Source organism: Ursus arctos, unplaced genomic scaffold (assembly GCF_023065955.2).
Source record: "Ursus arctos isolate Adak ecotype North America unplaced genomic scaffold, UrsArc2.0 scaffold_8, whole genome shotgun sequence".
In the NCBI taxonomy this organism is placed as follows: Eukaryota; Metazoa; Chordata; class Mammalia; order Carnivora; family Ursidae; genus Ursus; species Ursus arctos.
The window spans coordinates 10,595,252-10,610,191 of NW_026623100.1; the positions used below are offsets into that span (position 1 = coordinate 10,595,252).

Genomic DNA, 14,940 nt, shown 5'->3' on the forward strand with positions numbered 1-14,940 from the left:
TTGCTCCATGTCCTTATTCGCCAAGCGTGATGTCTCTAGATTACAGCATAGGAAGATATTTATGTCAAACCCAGCCAGCCCCCACATCTGAATCACACAGGAGCACTTTGTCAGAGAATCTTACCAAATGGCTGAAATAAAATCAACTATTTGAGAATATTTTTCTTAGACACTCCAAAGAAAGTTAACAAAATGAAAGACCTTATTGTAAGTGGTTATGGATTTGTTACTGACGCACCCTGCCCTTGGATTTTAGGTGCACCAGTGGTAAGTTTCCCTCATTCAGAACACATTTACCAAGCACTTACTGTGTGTAGGTGTGAAGGCTACAGAGATGAAAAGAGCTCGTCTCTGCCCTCAGGAAGCACAAGGTCCAGGAGCAGAGATGTGTAAGAAAGAATGTGGTGATCGGCTCCCAGGAAGGATGCGGGGTGCCCGACAAGCACAGAGATTTCCCAGGGCCCCGGGTGGTGGTGGAAGTTGCTGACGAGTGGGGGAGGTGAAGAGCAGGAATTCCCTGCAGGTGTGCCACGTCTCCACGGGGGGGGGGGTGGCTTTACCACTCTGCTTCCATTTCTGGATCACAAACAAGCAGTACTTTGAGAACTCGGTGTAGGAAATGTATTTTTGGGGCATCTGGGTGGCTCGGTCAGTTAAGTGTCTACCTTCAGCTCAGGTCATGATTCCAGGGTCCTGGGATCGAGTCCTGCATCGGGCTCCTTGCTCAGTGGGGAGCCTGCTTCTCCCTCTGCCTCTGCCCTTCCCTCTTTCTCATGCGCTCTCTCTCTCTCTCTGACAAATAAATAAAATGTTTTAAGGAAAAGAAAACAAAATGTATTTTCACTATACGTTGTCCTCAGCTCGAACGGGTTTTATGTGTTGGCTGACTAACACATCTTCACAGAAAAAGAAATTTGTGCCAATTTTACAGACCTTATTTTTCAGGAGTAATTTAATGGTCTCTTCGAGAGCAGATATGAGTCTAAACCACTCCTGTCATAATGGAGACTGAGGCCCAGGGAGGGAAATGATTCATTCCAAGTCATTCAGCCAGTTAGTAGCTAGGTAGCGGTTGAGCCAAGGCTCGAAGCGTTCTGTACATGTACCGCCATTCCTGCCCGCGGTGCGGCTGCCCCGAGCAACTGGCAGTAGCTTCCCGGAGTCCTCTGTGGGGAGCAGTGCTGAGAATGATGCTGTGCTTGATTATTGACGTGCGCCAAGGGCAAGCGGTGGTAGAGTGGCCACGAGTGTGGCCCGTGTTGCCGTTCCCCCTTCTCTCTCCTTGTGATGGTAAAAACGAAGTAGTTCAAAAAGCAGAAACTGTGGTTCATGATCACTTTAAAAATGAGGCTTCCAAGGCATTCATGTAAGTCAGTAACCATGCATTGGACTCTGACACAGCCCTCAGCGCTGGGGACACAAAGCCGCATCCCACGTAGCCTGGCCCTTCCTGAGCTCGGTGTCCGGGCCGACGCCGTGTTCAGTAAGGAACGTCAGCAGCTTGTAACAGAATGGGAAAACTGTGAAAAGTAATTTAACAGATTTGTGCTGTGCAGTGCATTTGTACTGGTTGTCTAAATCAGCTGTTTTTTTAAGTTAACTTAAAAACTAAGTCAATACTGTTTTAATAGCTAAGCTAACAAGGCTATTTTAGACCAGTAAAGGCATTAAAATAAGATTAGCCATATCCTTACACAATTCAAGAAAACAAAGGCAAACAAGTCCAGAACTAGGATTTGTTTTCAGTAATTTTACTTTCCTCAAATCTTCGCATCTAACTCCAATCCTGAATGGTCTCCAATTCGGAGAGATCCCTGGAGCATTCTGGCTTTCGCTCTCAAAAACAGGAAGCTAGTTTTGGGGCTCGTGGCTTAACCCAGGATCAAGCTGGCTGATGGAAAATCTGAGAACTGACCTGGAGGCAAGTGAACAGGCCAGCAGGCCACATTTGTGTGGTGACAAAAGGTGCCATGCTTGCGCCTGAGGGCAAATCCTTGGCGGCTGCAGCCACTACCTAACCGGCTCTCCAAAGTGCAAGCCTACCAGGGGCAAGTGGGTCATTTCCTTGGCTACCTGGTTCCCGCTATGTCTACTTTAAAACATTTTTTATAAATGAAGATACTTGCACCTCTTTCCTTCCATCAGCACAGCCAAAGCCCATTCTCCTAATCCTTTACAGTGTGGCGCTCCTGGCGATTCTTCCTGCCCCACATTGAATCATCTGTGTCTGTGTGTTAATTCTTAGGCCACAGTGTCCTTAAGTGAGGTTGGCCCAGGGCCTTCCGTCTGACAGCATGAGTGGGTAGCAGCTCACTCTCCTGGGCTCGCTCCGTTCTTTATTGCGTTGTCCCTCTTGGCTGGGGCTTTCCCCTCTTCCCTCTGTCAGAGAGAGCAGGGACCTTCCTCGGCAGAGCGGAGGGACTTTTACTTGCATCCCTGGGAGTTGGGAGGATGGGCCAGGACATGCAGAGGGTGACCAGCCCCAAGTGGCCCGAGGCGGGGGGACTTCTGCCAGCAGCCTGTGCAGAATGCCTCCTGATTCTCAGCGAGGGTCCTGCCCTCGGGTGTCATTTTGCAGTTTCCACAGAGTTGTGTTCAACCGGAAGCAACTGCGAAAAAACTGCCAGTGTGGCAACATGACCTACAGCTACGCTTTCTGGAGTGGTGGTGTTTTGGGGGTTTTCGTTTTGGTTTTGGTTAAAATCAGTGTAATTGATGGCTCTTGGGTTCTTTATAATGTCACTTTGGGTTAGTAAGCAAGTAACAGACACAAACGTCACACTTACCACTTCGTAAAGGCTACCTCTGGACAGCACACAGCAAGGGGCGATCTTGGAGTTACTGAACTCATTTCTGACCCTTGTAAACGGCTACTCTAAGTAATTTAAATGCTCTGTCAAGCTTTGGGGTTCTTAATTGTTTGGTTTGACTGCTTCTGTGGCTGCAAAGAATTTATTGATAGTGAACACATCTTTTCTACTGATGTTTAAACAGCCCGAATGTTCAAAATCATACTTGAGGAAAAGCACACTGTGAAGTCTCTAACATCCCAAGAGGGCATGAGGGCAGCTCCAGAGGCACAGAGAGGCTCAGTGGCATAGGTCACTTGGGGTCTTCCCCAGCCGGCTTCCTGGCAGGCCCTCAGGGACCCCAGTTCTGCATCCCTGTTCCAGGGCTGTCCGGAGGGGAGGGCAGAGCACAGTGTGGTCGTCCCTATGGGAGGGGCCTGCCAGAGGAACGTGAGAGGCAGTGGTCCCATGACAAGCTCCCTGCGGGTCAGCCCGCATGGACGCGCCTGGCAGCCTTGGCCGAGAGCCTTGCCTTCCTTGCTGTGCTGCGCTCCGCAGGCTCCACAGTGGTAGTTGTCCTCCAGCTCGGACACAGAAATGGCGTGGAGACGCGGGGAACAAGTGTGAGAGTACCTTGGGAAGGACAGAAACGGCCTGTCACAAACGAGCTCAGGGTTCTAGCAGCTGAGATCCCGCAGTGTGCCCGGCCCTGGGCAGGCACTCGTGCCCACAAGCTGCCCCAGCCCCTGCCCCTCCTCCACGGGCTGCCACATCCAGAGACCCAGCCTCAGGGAAGGAAGGCCCCGAGTCTGGGTCTCCTTACAGCCTCCTGCCTTGTCTTCAAAAGAAACTATTGGAGCTTCTCCTAGTTATGAACAAAATACAGGTTCCATCAGAAAAATTGCAAAACCTAGAAAAGCACAAAAGGAAAGCTTAAAATACATACAATTACGTGACCCAGAAATAACTGCAGGTCACATGCCTTTGTGGTCCTGCCTGTATTCCTCTTATGCACGCAGAGACTTGAAAAAATAATGGGTTTTGCTGCACACACAATTTGATAGCACAGTGCTCGTCCGAGGAGGGTCCGTGGACAGCATCACTGGCATCACCTGGGGACATGGTGGAAGTACAAGACTCGCCGGCCGCACCGCAGACTTCCTTAAGCAGAATCCGTGCTAGGAGGCCTTCAGATGGCGGGTCCGCAGAGCCGCGTGTGGAAGCCCTGCTCTCGGCCACTTTTCCCCCGCTGCAGCCTACTGTGGGCATTCTCCGTGTCAGTCAGTATTTTCGTGTACCGCGATTTGGGGGGACTACCTAGCATTCCCTCATACGGCAGCGTCCCAACACCGTAACCAGTCTCCGGCTGCCGAGCCTTTGGAACGTCCCCGGGTGCTGCTGTGCCCTGCTCCCAGGATATTTGATGAGCTCCGGACGGCAGATTCCCAGAAGTGCAGTTAGTGGGTCAGAAAAGCTGTTGAGGGCTGTGGATGCGCGCTGCCAGGTTGTCAGCCCAGAGAGGAGGTAGCGTGACCAGAACTCGAACCCTTGGCCTGCACTTCTTAAGAGGCGGTTGCTCTCAGGGGGAAGAGCTCACACTTGGGTGAGGTACAGGCTTTGATCTGGGGGTCAGATTTTCCGCTTTCTGGTTTAGTGACCTTGGACTGGTTGCTTAACTTCTCTGATCCTTTTTCTCACCTGCAAAAAGATGAGATGTGCTGTTTCATTCAGAGAGGTTTGTGAGCATTCAATGGAAGAAGGTATAAGCCATCTGGGACCTGGGACCTGCTTTATTCTCTTCCCTCTGAATAAAATGAGTCCAGGGCCCTGACACAAATCCCTTTGATTTCCTTGCATAAAAGATTTTCTGTTGGGGTTTATAGACTCCGTTGTAATAGCAATGTACCAGGGGTGTTACTGGCCTTTCGGTTTGGTTCTCCCATGTCCCAAGGGTTGTATGGCTTGGGCACTGCAAAGAAGGGCAAAGAGAGCATCTAAGAAAGGAAATTCCTGAACATTTTTCTTGAAATTGAGCAGAGGTTTAAGATGTCCAAACCGTGCCATGGAGCACACACTGGGAGGTGGTACAGAGGTGCCTGTGAGAGCGGCCTGGAGTGCATCTTCCTCTCCTGCCCCTCAGTGTACCTCTTGGTCCCTGGGACATCCAACACCATGACCCTGAGATAGGGCAGGCCGTAGCAGGTGGCAGCGGTGTGGGCTCAGAGCTCCGTGTAGCTGGTGGAGGCCGGCCTCGAGCAGGAGTGGGTTGCTGCTGGGGGTCATGCTGGGTTTGACCAGCTCGTGCCTCTGGGGGAGTGTTGCTAGCTGGGACCTCAGAGACATCAGCCTTGAGGCCGTCCCTGACCCTTCAGTAGTTCACTCTATCCCATGGGCCCCTGAACCGCCTATGGGATCCTGCCAGCCTGTTGTCTCTCTTCCGGAAGAAGGCTGAACCCTTAGCAGCTGACTCCTCCTGCCAGCATCGAGGCAGGGGGCCTTCAGCCTCTAAAGTGCACAAAGGCAAGTATATATAAAAACCTTCAAAGCTCTTGGCGATTGTTTCCCAAGTTCTCTAAACTGACTGCTTTCTTTTCTCGCCATCACATACACGGCTCATGCTTTATTGTTTAAATTATGAACCATCTGACTAGAACTTTATACAGATGCATTTTGAAAAACAGAAAAGCAAGCTAGGACTTTCTTAGAACCATCTTCAGAAGTCACCTCCACCCCCTGCTGCCCGCTTGCTCCTTGGTTTCAGTGATAATACAGAATCACACTTGTCATCTAGAGTATTCTGCCAACCCTCCAGACGTTGCCTGGAAACTGCTGACTGTCCTGGTTAAGCAGCCCTTAGACGCTGGACGAACTTGAGGCAGGTGGTGTTGTGAAGCTGGGCTGCAGGGTCTATCACTCCTAAGTGGCTCAGCTGCAGATATCAGAGAAGACATCACCAGGGAGGGTGGCATTGTGCTGGGAGAGGCTGGGGAGCCTCGCCAAGCAGGATGCAATTGGTGCTTTCTCCAGTGGTATGGTCTGTGCACCTTCCAGGTGTGGTCTCTAGCAGGGGGTGCTGGGAATCCTGTCACTGCCGCGGGGAGGGGATGAGCAGGTGCCCCACTATCACAGGCATTTGGAAGGTCCCAGGAATACAGACCGCAAAACCTATCACAGACCTGGGATAACATGATGGGTCTTTAAGAAAAAGGACAAGAAAGCCAAAGCTAAGGAGCCCATGTCCCGTGGCAGAGACGAATGTGTCCCCAGCAGTGGCCCCTCGCTCTGCAGGTAGCGGGCACACTTGAAGGAGGGCAGGCCGTGCCAAGTGTTCCTGGTGCTGGAACGAGAAGGAGGCATAGGACTTGGCTGTGTTAGACTCAGAATCCGCTTGGGGTTTTTTTGGCATTGGATCTCATTTCTTCCTGGGACCAGCCCCTATCCAGATGGAAAACGCAGCCTTAGCCCGTCGTTGCCCTCTGCCCGCCTCTCTGGTGAGCCCAGTGAAACAAAGCCCCAGTTTGTGATTTTTCATCCTCAGCAATTTAGCAGCGACTCCACTTAGAGGGAGGCAGGTGCCGGCTCCAGACCAGCTTCCTGCCATGTCAGGCCTTCCCGGCTTGGAGAGAAAGAAGCAGGTGCATATGTTTCTTAGCTTTTGCTGCTGTGTGTTTCACACCTGCCTGGGGGCTCGCAGGGCCTCAGCAGTGGCTGCAGTTGGCAGAGACCCCACTGCCTTGTGGCTGGGGAGGTGGGGGTGTGGCCCGGCCCAGGGAGGCTGCTTGGGGAGACGGAAGACGGCTCTGGATCAGCACCCAGTGGCATCCCAAGGGCCCTCAACCACCGCGGGATGTGGGGATGGGACAGGCGAGGCCCCTCTCCTCTGCCTGCAGCTGGCTTCCAGCAGGATGAAAGTGCGGGAGACTTACTCAGCAGCCAGAGGGTGGCTTCCTTTTAGCAGTGCCTCAGGCCAGAGCACAGAGAGATTGCGGGGTGTGGTCGGGGGTGCCACACTGCCATTCTCCCGGGGCAAAAGGACAGACCTTCAGCATCTGTTGTCATGTTTTCTAGTATGTTGATGACCTCCTTCATTACAGACATTAATTTATCTCCTCGGATTGTGTGGACTGTTTTTCTCTGTGGCACATGCATATACCGAGAGAGAGGGGAGCAGGGAGGGGAAGTGGAGGGGGGAATGAAAGGAAGGGAGAGGAGTAGAGGGTCCGGAAAACAGAGCATTTTACTCTTCCTGTGTCACACCTGAAACTTGGATCCACGTGGCACCGTCTATACACTTTGGGTGGTGGGAAGATAGCAGAGGCCAGAGGGAAAGACCACTAGTATTATTCCTGTCCTTCGAGACTCAGCAGCAGGGGCTTGTCTCAGCGGGCAGACTGGGCTGTGGGGCTGCCCTGCTGCCACTGGCTGCATTTCTGAAGCTGTGTGGCTCTCAGTGCATCACAGAGCAAGCAGAGCACTGGCCTGACAGAGCTTCATTTGCTCAGGATAAGCGAGGCGTCTGTCTTGTCCACCGGATGGAGATTTCTCAGTAAGGCAGCATCTGTCGGTCCAGGCAATTGTCACATCACTTGGGCTGGTTGGATGGTCTTGGAATGTAGATGGTGCCCCTTTGGCAGCACACATCTTGACAATGTGGCGGACGCTCAGGGACTTGGGGGCAGAGGGTCCACCCCACTGAGCCACACTCTCTTCTTTTGTTACCAAGGGACAGTAACCCAGCAGTTTAGCATTCCTTGTGAACCCAGGCCTTTGTGCTGTGTAAAGCCCTGTGCATGGAAGTCCTCATCATTGTTCTTGTTTCATAAAACCTTTTTACTGATAATTATTCAACCTCAGTGTCTGAGTCTGCCTATTTTGAGTGGGCCAGAATGAGGGGTGGTGTTATGTCTCCTTATTAATAGCCCTTGGAGCATGACTTCCTACCAAACACAGAAAAAATCTCAGCTCTGCATCTGCCGCGCTGCAGAAATGCCAATCACTCATGTAACATCCTAGATAAATTAAGCTGGAAGAACTTCCTTGCGTCATTATTTTTGGTATATGTCCACTGAAGGAGGGAGTTTATTGGGGCGCCTGGGTGGCTCAGTCAGTTACGTGTCTGACATCGCTCGGGTCATGATCTCTGGGTCCTGGGATCAAGCCCCACATCGGGCTCTCTGCTTAGCGGGGAGTCTGCTTCTCCTCTGCTGCTCTTCCCCCTGCTCGTGCACCTCGTGGGTGTTCTCTCTCTCTCCCTCTGTCTCTCTCTTTCTCTGTTTCTCTCAAATAAATAAAATCTTTTTTTAAAAAATGGGGAGTTTATTGTCTCAGCAAACTGATGAAGTTAAACATGACCCAGGAAAGCTTCCCTGTGCCCTGGGTTCCAGTGTCCCATTTGCCAGATGTGTGTGTAGCCACCTGCACAAGGGACAGCTCTCCCTCCAAGATGAAAGCTTCTGAGTTACACAGCATCTTGGCAAGACACCCCAGGCATTAGAGTGAATTTATATTCTGTTTTCCCAAGAATTGTGCAAATACGATATCCACATGAAGGTTACAAAGTTTGAGGTTCTTATGCTTACCTATTTTTGAAATGATAGTTTTGTAGAAGTCTCTAATAGAATTCTTTTCACTTTAATAACCCGAGAATGTCTAAACTAGTGTTCTTCAAATCTCATAAGCAGACATCCACTTCTGGATGTGTAAGAACAGGTTCCTCCCGTGAGAGCTGTCCTGCACGCAGTGTGAGACTGAAGTTTTATTGAGGATGAGTCATGGAGGCTTAGGCTTCGTGTGTGAGCACAGGCTCATGTGTGCGTGTCTCCATATGTACACAGCACCATATGCATTCCCAGCTAAGTAGCTTCTCAGTTTGCCCATTTTCGAGGATTCAGAATACAATGAAACAAACTGTTATGTAAATTTCAGAAAATGGCATAGGTTATCTAAGACGAGATACTTGTTTATAGACTTACAAACTGTGCTGTTTAGCTTGTGGGTGACGGAGTTTGAATGAAACTCGTCGTTTCTTTGCAAAGAAACTCATCGTTTCTTTGCAAAGAAACAGCCCAGTGAACTGTGGCCCAATGCCTCATTCTTTCCAGAATTCCTCACTGTTCCTGCCCAGCCCATAGCCAAAGGGAAGCCCGAGGATGAGGACAAGGCATCTGGAGCAGGGACGTCCTCTGCGTCCATATTCCTTCACTCCTGAAGGCCACTGAACTTCAGCTCTGCATCGTTGTGCCCAAGTGACGTCTCAAGGAAGACCATGGACAAGCAGAGCTCAGACTGAAGGAGTGTGACATAGTTTAGCGAAGTGGAGTGTTAGGTGGCCTTGGGAATTGACTGGGTAGTTGATGCTGTCTCATTTTTATCAGGAGGTGATTCTTTCGTCTAGCAAGTGTTATAAGTGGCTCTGGTTCATTCATTCGTTCATTCAGTCAGTCATCCATTCAGCAGTGTTTATTGAGCACCTGCTGTGTGGCGGTACCCTGCTGGTGCACGTTCCTTATCCTCAAGGAGTTAGTCTTCAAGCTTTGATATGGGATGACTTGCTTCTCTAGGCCAAGCCGAATTTTAGTGTTTCATAAGATAAACAATTACAGGATACTGGAAACTTCAAAAACTGACCACCCAGTGTGTTCCTTTACTCTCCCCTCCTGCTCCACTCACAGCACTGTGACTCAGTATCTGAGTTCTCTGGTTTCAGCCCTTTGCTCATAAAACTTCTTGGCTTTCTTTTTTCCCAAATGTCAAAGTGGATCTATCCCTTTCTCTCCTACCCGCCTCCCGTCCTTTCTGACAGGTAGATAGAAAAGGTTTTTCACACACACATCTAGGTGTCAGAGAAATGGCTGTGATGAGTCCAGCCTTGACACCTCTGTCACTCTGGGGTGGGTGCAGTGGTCAGGTCCTCTGCACTGGAGGATAATAATATCTATCATGAATCACTGAACTGCCACAATTTTTGAAGAGAGATTTCTCACAGGAACTTTGCGAGCATTACACATTCCATTTGCCTCAGTAACGTGAAACTTATTTTTCTAAAAAAGGTACAGGCAGATCCTGGTGTGACTCACTAGAGAACAATAGTTAAGTCACAGTTTATTTTCGTCTTTTTCCCCAAGAAAAGGAAAAATTGATTAAATGTATAGGGAATGTAAGCAGGCTTAAATCTATAGAGCAGAACTGGATCAGAGAGTCATGCAAACACAGATAATGATTAAAATTGGCAAGTGCTGCGAACAGGAGATGCATTGTGGGAGGTCCTGGGTCATCCTGCAGGGGCACATCAGTCTTCTCGAGGAAACAGAATTGAGGATAAGTAGGAGTTAATAAGAAAAAAGTAGGGTATGAGGGCAGGGAAGAGCATGTTCAAGCAGAGGGAACAGCATCTGCAAAGGCCCTGGGCTGGAAAGAAATAGAACGTTGTGCGAAGAGAGAGCAGGGCCAGGGCACACATTTGTGCCATCTGTGCACAGGGCCTCTGGCTGAAATCCAGACTGCCCACCCCTCTTGTCCATACTCAGATTTATCCGCATGTATATTGCTCTTGGTTCCTACACACATCTCCAAGCTTCCATCTGAGATCATATCCTTCTGCCTTCAGTATTTGTTTTAGTGTGGGGTTGCTGGAGACAAATTGTATCACATATTCTGTTCCAAAAAGCTCTTTATCTCACCCTTTTTTTTTTTTCTGGTAACACTTTTTTTTTTAATCGAGGAGCTTTGTTGACATATAATTTATATACCATAAACTTCACCTGTTTAAAGTGTGCTGTCAACAGGCTTTAGAATATTTATAGAGTTGTGCAACTATGAACATAATCTAATTTTAGAACATACTCATCTCATCCAAAAGAAACGTCATGCCCATTAGCAGTCACTTCCCCTCCACTTCTCTTCCTCCAGCACCCCACTCCCCAGCCCTAGGCAAACACTAATCTACTTTCCATCTCTAGGGATTTGCCTATTCTGGATATTTCACAGAGGTGGTGGTCTTTTGGGTCGGCTTCTTTCACCAGCATAGTGTTCAAGGTTGATCCATACTGTAGCATGAATCAGTACTTCATTCCTTTCTATGGCTGAATAATATTCCATTATATGTATATACCACATTTTTTTAATTTGTTCATCAGTTGATGAACATTTGGCTTATTTCTACTTTTTGGTTATTATAAATAATGATGCTGTGAACATTGGTGAACAAGTTTCTGTGTGCACTCTTTTTCTTTTTTTGTTATAAAATACAACAGCAAATTTATCGCCTTAACCATTTTTGAGTGTGCAGTTCAGTGGGATTGAGTACGTTCATACTCTCACGCAGCCATCCCCACCATCCATCTTCCGAATGCTTTCCATCTTGCAAAACAGGAAGTCTGTTCCCATTAAACAGTCACTCCCCATTATAGCTCTCCCAAGCCCCTGGAAACCACCATTCTACTCTCTGTCTCTCTGATTTTGACTCTTCTGACTAGTGGAATCATACAGCATTTGTCTTCTTGTGATTGGCTTTTCTCACTTAGCAAAATGTCCTCAAGGTTCATCCATGTTGTAACATATTGCAGAATTGCCTTCCTTTTAAGGATGACAAGGAAAAACTTTCTTCTGTCATTTTGCTATTTTTTTCTATATCTTACAGATTTTTTATCCATGCATAACTATTCTTTTGTGTTTAGTTGATTTTTTGGTAGTGAAACGTTTCCGTTCCTTTCTCCTTTCCTTTTGTACATATTCCATAGCTATATTCTTTGTGGTTCCCATGGGAATAACATTTAACATCCTAAAGTTATAACACTTTACTTTAGATTTATACCATCTTAACTTCAGTAACATACAAAACCCCACTCCCCTGTCTGTCTCTATATGTTTTGGTTGTTGATGTCACAGAATAACATCTTTATGCATTGTGTGTCCAGAAACATAAACTAATAATTTTTTAAAATACAACAGTCTCAATAAAAAAAAAATACAGCAGTCTCTTATATAATGCAGAAAACAAAATAAAGAATTACAAACCAAAGCTACAACACTACGAGATTTTAGACTACTAATTGCTTTTTTAAAAATGTATTAGTGTGGGGCACCTGCATGGCTCACTTGGTTAAGTGTCTGCCTTAAGCTTAGGTCATGATCCCAGGGACCTGGGATTGAGCCCCACATCAGGCTCCCTGCTCCATGGAGAGTTTACTTTTCCCTTTCTCTCTCCCTCTGCCTCTCCCTCTGCTTGTGTGCATGCTGTCTCTTTCTCTCTCAAATAAATAAAATCTTAAAAAAAAAAAAACAAAAAAATATTGAGGCACGTGGCTGACTCAGTCAGTAGAGCATGCAACTTTTGATCTCAGGGTTGTGAGTTCAAGCCCCATACTGGGTGTGGAAGCCTACTTAAAAAGAATTTAAATAAAGAAGTAGATTAATTGTCTTCAAAAAATAGAAATAATAAAAAAATGTATTAGACTGGAGTTCATTCTTTCCACCACTGTGGCCACTGCCCTAAGTACGCTCAGGCTTTGGAAGAGGCTTGCCTCCGGTGTCCTCCATTATGGCAGAAAGAAGGTCTCGTTGGATCTCAATGAGACCAATGTAATTGCCAGTGCCAACTCCCATCAGCAGATCCAGAAGTTGATCAAAGACGGGCTGATCCTCTGGGAGCCTGTGACTCTCCATTCCTGGACTCCATGGCAGAAAAGCACTTTGGCCCCGCCAGAAGGGCAGGCATGTGGGCATAGGGGAGTGAAAGACTCCTGCTAGCATTCAGATGACCAAGAAGGTTGCCTGGATGAGGAGGATGAGAATTCTGTGATGGCTGCATAGAAGATACTGTGAATCTAGGAAGGTTGACCACCATGTGTATCACAGCCTGTACTTCAAAGTGAAGGTAACATGTTGAAAAACAAGCAGATTCTCATGGAATACATCCATAAGCTACAGTCAGACAAGGCTCACAAGACGCTTCTGGCCGACCAGGCTGAGGCCTGCGGTGTAAGAGTAAGAAAGCACATGAGTGCCTTGAAGAGTGGCTCCAGGCCAGGAAAGAGGAAATTATCATGACTCTGTCCAAGGAGGAAGAGGTCAAGAACTAAAGCTCCCCCTCTTTTGTCTGTACATAGTGGCCTCAGCAATTACATAGATCAATCATTAAAAAACAAAACAAAACAAAAAAAAACCTGTATCTGCCAAAAAAAAAAAAGGTATTTGTCTCTTAAATCATGTAGAAAACAAAAAGTGGAGTTATAAACCCATGTGCCCATGTGTTTACCTTTACTAAGATATTTCTTCATAGGGCTTCAAATTACTGTCTAGTGCTTTTTGTCCAACCTGCAGGACACCCTTGAACAAATATTTCTTGCAGGGCAGATCTAGTGGTAATGAACTCAGGTTTTGTTTATCTGGAGAGATCTTCATTTATCTTTCTCTTTTGAAGGGCAGTTTTGCCACGTATAAGGTTCTTGGTTCACATTTTTTCCTTTTAGCACATTGACTTTATCAGCCCACTACCTTCTGCCTGCTAGACTTTCTGAGAGAAATCTGCTTTATTGAGGATCTCCTGTATGTGATGACTTGCTTCTCTCTTGCTGCTTCCATAAGTCTTTTTGTCTTCGGCCTTCAACAGTCTGATTATAATGTATCCCAGTGTGAGTATTTTTGAGTTCATCCTGTTTGGAGTTCATTGACTCCTTGGATGTTTATGTCCATGTCTGTCATCAAATTTGGGAACTTTGGAGTCGCTGTTTCTTCGGATATTCTCTCTGTTTCTTTCTCTCTCTCTTTTCTCCTTCTGGGACTCCCACAATGCATAGGTTTGTCTACATGGTGGTGCCATTATGCTTTGTTCACTTTACTTCAATCCTTTCTCTTTCTGTTCCTCAGACTCAGTAATTTCCATTGACCTGTCTTCAAGTTTTCTGATTCTTTATTTTGCCTGCTGAAATCTGCCTTTGAATCCTAGTGACTCTTTCATTTCAGTTATTGTTCTTCTCGGCTCCAGAATTTATTTTTGTTTCTTTTTAGGTTTTCTCCTTTAGTGACTTTTCCATTTTGTTCATACATTGCTTTATTGACTTTCTCCACATCTTTCTTTAGTTCTTTGAGCATCTTTAAGACACTTGTTTTAAAGTCTTTGTCCTGTAGATCTGCCTTGGGTCTTTTTTTAGGGATAGATTCAAAACTGGACATTTGAATCTAATAACGTGGTTAACTCTGGAAATCAGATTCTCCCCCTTCTTCAGGATTTGCTGGGGTTTGTTTTTATTTTTTCAATTGCTGTAGGCTGTCTCTGTGCCAAGAATCAGCCATTAAATTAATTGATTTTCATATATTGAACCAACCCACATTCCTTGCATTAATCCCACTTTTATATTTGCTGGGTTTGATTAGCTAGTATTGTCTTGACAATTTTTGTGTTCCTATTCATAAGTGACATTGGTCTATAGTTTTCCTCTATTGTGATGTCTTTGTCTGGTTTGGCTTTCAGGATAATACTGGCCTCATAGAATGAGTTGTTTTTTTGGAGAACAGTTTGGAAAGGGAAAGTTTGCAATTAATTCTTCCGTAAGTGTTTGATAGAATGCAACAGTAAAGATATCTGGGCCTGTGCTTTTCTTTGTGGGAAATTCTAAGTGACTAATTCAGTCCCTTTTGTTATTGTAAGTGTAGTCAGATTTTCTATTTCTTATTGATTCAAATTCAGTGGTTTTGATCTTTCTAGGAATTTGTCCATTTCATCCAAGTTATCTTTTTTTGGGAATATAACTATTCATAATATTCCTTTATTATCCTTCTTATTTCTGTAAGATCAGTAGTGATGCTCTTTCATTTTTGGTTTTAGTAATTTGAATCTTCTCTCTTTTTATTAAGTTTAGCTGAAGGTCTATCAACTTCGTTGGTCTTTTTTTTTTTTAAAGAATCAACTTTTGTTTCATTGATTTTCAAAATGTTTTCCTATTCTATATTCCATTAATTTTTGCTCTAATACTTATTATGTTCTTTCTTCTGTTTTCTTTCAGTTTAGTTTGTTCTCCTTTTTCTAATTTCATATGGTGGTAAGTTATGATATTGGTTTAAGATCTTTTTTATGTAGGTGTTTATAGGTATAAATTCCTTTAGGGAGTGTTTTAGTTGTATCTCACTAGTCTTGGTGTGTTGTGTTTTTGTT

At 46.3% G+C, this 14,940-nt stretch overlaps 1 protein-coding gene and 1 pseudogene across 1 annotated transcript in view; both read left to right on the forward strand.

Moving 5' to 3' along the window:
* The window catches only part of CRACDL (CRACD like), a 126,260-nt gene that overhangs the window by 51,799 nt on the left and 59,521 nt on the right, over positions 1 to 14,940 (forward strand). The gene's annotated exons all lie outside the window — the stretch shown is intronic.
* Positions 1,381 to 12,868, forward strand: LOC113268436 (60S ribosomal protein L19-like; annotated as a pseudogene).